The 6,146-nt window shown below is 33.7% G+C and overlaps 1 pseudogene; it reads right to left on the bottom strand.

Annotated features, from left to right (window-relative positions):
• Positions 1-3,658: 3,658 nt before the first annotated feature.
• LOC121789820 lies at positions 3,659-6,143 on the bottom strand (annotated as a pseudogene).
• Between the last annotated feature and the right edge of the window lie 3 nt (positions 6,144-6,146).

Raw genomic sequence — 6,146 nt, 5'->3', positions numbered from 1 at the left:
TATTTCGTTTGCAATGTATTTTTATTACTATTTTATATATTTAAATATTATTCCTTATATTAATTTTTTCGTCTGACCCCACCATTTTTAATTCCTGGATCCGCCACTGAATATAACATTATAACACACCCCTTCTATCCAAGTATAAGTGAGACGGTTTTTATTTTGGTATGTTTCAACCTAAGTGAGACATTTTTTCTTTCGGTAATAATTAATTGACTCATCTCTCATATTTTATTCTCTTTCTTACTTCATCCTCACTCTTATTCTCTCTGTCTTGCTTTATTCTCTCTTACTTTACTATTATTAATTTAATTAACTAAATACCATCATCTAAATTTCTTTGCCAAAATAACAGTTAAGTTCAGACGGAGGGAGTTCCAAATTGCAATTTTTCAAAAGTAGACCGTTCATTTGGTCAAAGCTAGATTCATAGTACTCCATGAAATATGTTTGCCTATTTGTTTCACTGGTACTAGCCAAAAGTTACATGAAATTATAGCGCTATGTATATTGATTCTTGAAGTGAGCGTGTGGTGGGGTTCAGATTGATTATGAAATAATGGTAGACTTAGTAGCACTAAAAATACCTGCAAATATATAGTATAGCTAAGAGTCAATACAGAAATATCGAACAAAGGGAATACGATCACAGATTGATTATCAATTACTAAGCTTCTTTCAAACACGATTAGGTTTGGTTTCGAAAACTAAAAGCTTGAAAATAACAGAAACAAATTAATAATTGCAAATAAAACACAGAGATAAAACGGAATTCTAAGGATGTGCTTTCACAGTTATGGTTTATACAAGTTTCAACTACAACATCCCCAGCACGGTTCATGCTTTACTGGAACGAGTCACATAAATATTGTACATGAGGCACAAAGTAGATGCACACTAAGGACATCAATCCTAGATTAACAACTACAAAAAACACATAAGACTCAATTTGTTCTCATTCTCAATTAAAAGTACTGTTTTAAGGGGAATTAATTGTAGTGTCAACTAAGTTCTTCTAGCATGCAAATCCTCTTTCGATTACTTTGCAATCTAATAAATCATCATAGAATGTGTCACTCAAACATGAAGCGTTATCCACTACTTAGAATGGATATAAATAGGAATTGTATAAACCAAAGTCATTAATAACACATCCCTATAATTTTATGAATTTAGCTACTCATAAGCAAATATACTAGACCCATAGCTTGTAGGGAAAATATAGAAAACATAAGAACTATGATAATAGAATCCAAAGATTGAATCTCGTAGCCTTAGTCTTCTCTTGAATCCGAGCTTCAAAATAAAGTATATTAAAATTTTAATTTATATTTTTAATAAAATATATTCTAAATAAAATATTTTAATATATTTTTTAATAATAAAATAATATATTAATATTCAAGTATAGTCTATTAACTGTGACGTTAATTACGAGTATCCATATCTCAAAAATATTTTAAAATTCTTTAATTATAAAAACTTGAAGAGTGAACTTTTCTTGCTTGTCACATAATTAAGTGATAATATTGAAGGAGAAATTATAGTTAGAAAATTAGTCAAAAATATATAACCTTCACGGCTGATTGTATTTTCGTCCGGAAAAACTTAGAAATAGTAATATATTCTCCGATTGATATTAACTCGTAGTTGACGAACCTCAAATAATATTGTCAAATTCACGGATCTAAAATGATAGTTTGACAAAGTTCGCGGACAATAAAAATGTTCCCTCTTAAATTTATCCGTATTATGACAAAAGATGTTGTTTTGTAACATTTCAATTGTTCATTCAAAAAAATAGTTTGTACAGATTAGCCCGAAATCTGAAGGGTTAAGGTTAGTATTAAAAATTTACATTCTGAATACCTCGGAAATTCGAACGTGTTTACCCAATTGGCATTCCTAATTGCATACAAAATAGTGTGTATTAACATTATACATAGTTGTGTACTTAAAACACATGTCTTTCACAAACGAGACTATTTTTTCTCACTTTATACACACTATTTTCAGACATAAACTTTCCATTTTCAGAAAGGGGACTATTTTCAGACATAAACATACAAAAATAGTGTGTATTAACATTATACAAAAAGCAAAAGTAGTAGTTTGCGAAAGACATATGTTTTAATGAGAAATTGGTAAAGTGAGCGAGATGAGAAGAAAATGTAGATAAAGTAAGAGAGGTGAAGAAACAGTGGGCTAAGTATAAGACGTAAACTTTCCATTTTCAGAAAGGGGACTATTTTTTGTATACATTCCAAATTGACAAAATGAAATTATTTTTCATGGACCGAGGGAGAGGGAGTAAATAGAAACAAAAATTTATGGTACCAAGATTGTTTCCTTTTAATGTTGTTTTCGACATAATTCAAATATATTTTATATACTCCATTCGTTTTTTTAAAATAGAAACTTGGAAACGATATGAGTTTTAATGTAAATTAGTAAAATAGCTATTTTGCTTTCTTCTCTCTTTTATTTTATTAATTTGTATTAAAACTGTGTTGTTACCAAAGTTTTTGTTTGTATGACGCATGGAATATATCACAAAATAATTGCAAGTGAAACCATAACAAAGAGAAACTCATTAGCATAATTCCTCAATGGATTTTTTAGTTTGATGAATTGGAATATAAGATGATGTCTTGTGCAGTTGGCTATGGGTACAACTCTTGCAACTCACGACTAAAACGATGATGATGTTCAAGAAAAAGTGTATTGATGCAAATCTAGTAGAGACAAGCATGTGACGAGCCAATTAAAAGACTTACACCGACCTCGGATGACAGTGATGAAACCCGATGAGTGCAAGACTCCCTAACCGCTCTCATCCGACAGTGATGAGTGCAATACTTGAAGTCCAGGGCAAAAGGTCGAGACCGACGACCTGCTGGAGAGACCAAAGAGACTGCAAACTCAGTGCTAGAGATTTCGTCCATGTCTAGAGAATTGTCAGTGACCCGATGAGTTCGTTGGCCTACAACTCAGTGACTTGTTGAAAAGCCGCTGCATCCCAGCGACCCACTTAGTTTGCAGACGTACGAACCAAGCGACCCGCTAGAAGTGTCTAACACAAGATTTTATATCTATTTTTGCTTCGTATTTCAAAGTCTGTAGTATAAATACCCATTTAGGGTTCATCTGTAGGGAGCGTCGGAACATTTTTAAAGTTATTCTATGAAGAAAAAGATACGTATGCCACATTTCTAGCTTTAGTATTGCTGTGGTAAATAAAAAAAAGTGAGTTCGCACGACACTTTTCTTAGAGCAAAAACTAGTTAAATCCAAACAGAATTTTATTAATCTTCTATGGTGACGTTCGGTTGCCATGACTAATATCATGATACTATCCATCTATTAAGTTGTGGGATTATTTTAGTAGGAAGGAGAGGCTATGACTAATTATCATGAGACTATCCATCTAGGATTAAGTTGAAGGGTTCAATCTTATGAACCAAACATGATACATATTTAATCATAAGATTTAATCTTGCCAACCGAACACTCCCTATAGAGATTAGTTAATCGCAATAAGAAATTAACAAGTCCAAATACATTTTGGATCCTGATCAACCAGAGTATGCCTCGCGTCTTAGATGGACGTGTGTGTGTGTGTGTGTGTGTGTGTGTTTAGAGAGAGAGAGAGATCTTATAAAATACATAGAAATATAATTCTGTGAAAAGTAATTTCAAAATACAAGAGAAAATGAGTTAAAGAAGAGGCAAAACTTATGTATGGTTTCGAAGAAGCTAGAGTTATAGTACTTGTACAGGAGTATTGGAGAATCACAATCTTCATCGCTGATATCTTCTTAACGTCACTTCACTCTTTCTTTCTACGAAGAGCAGTATCAACAACATAGGCATTCAGGTGATGAACAAATGTCTTGGTAGAGAACAACTCCACGACATGCTGCCTCGCCTCCATGCCCATGGCTTTCGACAACTGAGGATCACGAAGAAAGTTAGACATGGCAGCCGAGAAGTCTTGAGGGGTAGGCTCACAGAGGTATCCTGTCACTCCGTTCTTTATTGACTCCACTGGACCCCCACTATTGCACGCGACTACTGGTTTGTGGGCAGCCATGGCTTCTATCGGGACAATGCCAAAATGCTCGTCCTGCTTAGCGAATGTCATTTAGGAGGAGTTTATTTATAATAAAGCCAATCAATCAATACAGAAGGATGTTTGATATAGCAGACCTTGGGTGCGTAGAGCAAACAGAGGCACTGTGAAAGAAGAGTGTTTCTTTCAGGTGTAGAACAAGACGTGATGAATTGCACACGGTCAGAGACGCCTTCCCTTTCTACCAAGCATTTCAGTTCCTCCAAATACTCTACATTCTCCCTCAGCCTTTTATCAAAGCCACCTGACAGATGCAAGTTTGTATGAGACTATGAATCCGACACCAGCTATAGAATCACGAGTTCATATAGAATCTATCCAGTTTTAAGATTGACTAAAATGGTATATATAGGAAAGAAACAAGAGCTTCTTACACAAGGTATAAAATAATTGGAGGCGTTATATGATGACCACTTTGTGATAAAGTCTATCATAACTCAACTCACACAAAGCAAATTCCATCGGTTTTATATATATGTCATGCCCACTGAACGATACTTGCATGTGATATATTTCTTGACTAACGAAGCTAGGGCGGATCCATGTAGAGATAGGGTAAGGCTTAAGCCCTTAATGAATTTATTTTTCAATGTTTTATTTTATATTTTTTAGAATTTATTCCTATTTTATAGATATAATTATATTAAAGCCCTTATTAATTATATTAATTACCTAAAAATAGATTTTTAAATAATATTTAAAAATATAGCCCCTATTAATGTTTATTTCTGGGTAAACGAAGGAACGGTGAAATAACAGAGACGTCATCAGTTAGATCTCACTGATAAACATACAGAAGATAAGAGACGAACCTTACCTGCAATAACCAAAGAAAGCTCCTCTCTCTTATCACCTCGTAGGAACTCCTGTTGACTGTTGTAGAGCATTGCAAAAGCAGATATAGCTAGTTCAATATGCTTTTTCCTTTCAAACCGATTGATAGAAAGAAAAGTCAATCTGTAATAAACGATAGAAGATTCAGCCATATGGACTAAAACATAATGGTGTCATTTATAAATAAATATATGCGTACTATATAGGTAAATATGTTCAGTTGTCTTCTGTTGTTTTTGTGATTGGGAAGTGAGGTATATTCAAATTTAAAGATACCAAAAGATTAGGTAATGTCTGTTACTTAGTAGCACTAGGTTCGTCAAATTGATCCACGTTAACAGCTGGATAAAGCACGGAAGGTCTAACCCCTCGTGAACTTAATTGCTTGAAAGTCTTCGCAAATGTTGATGCAGTGAATTTGCTGTTTACAAGAATTAAATCAGCCATACCTACAACAGACCAGACAGATGCAGTGCACAAAATTTTCATAAAATTGCACGAAGTGCTATCTAATACTATAAAATGAAGATGCTTGCAATGATGTTAAAAACATTGAGCATAAAAGTAAACAAAAGCTTAAAGATACCTGTTGTCATTTCTTCTAGAAAATCTATAGGTTTACGATAGATTCTCCTAAGAATGGTTGTGTGTTGAGCCAGTAATAGGTCTGGAAAATGGCAATAAAATACTACCTAGACAAAAAAAATGAAACAAAGTGCAGAACATGTAAATGGCAATGAACTGATTATGATCAAATTAAAGCAATAAGTCACTTTAAGTGGTCGTTAACCTTTGATAGATTTTTCAATTTCATCAATGGGATGACAACGGAGACTTGATCCACCAGTATAATGTCAAATGAAGGATACAAAAATAACACAAAAAGAGCAACAAAGATACACCGCAGATAAGCACAAACTGCATGGAGACGATAAAAAATATGCCGGGGAAGAAAAGCGCCATACACAGTAACTGGAAAGATACCTGCCCATGTTACAATTATGATTAGAGAAACATAAAAGTCCATATAAAAGTATGCACACATGCATTCAAGAGAAAAAAGAAAAGGTGTACACACCAGAAACTGTTTCCTCAAAGCATCGTGTTTTTGTCGTGATGTGATATGTAAATACATGAACATGTGACCTTTAGATGAGAGTTCTACAGCAGCATCTAC

Source organism: Salvia splendens, unplaced genomic scaffold (genome assembly GCF_004379255.2).
Source record: "Salvia splendens isolate huo1 unplaced genomic scaffold, SspV2 ctg346, whole genome shotgun sequence".
In the NCBI taxonomy this organism is placed as follows: Eukaryota; Viridiplantae; Streptophyta; class Magnoliopsida; order Lamiales; family Lamiaceae; genus Salvia; species Salvia splendens.
The sequence above is the reverse complement of the archived record's forward strand: the minus strand, read 5'-3'. Positions and strand labels throughout refer to the sequence as shown.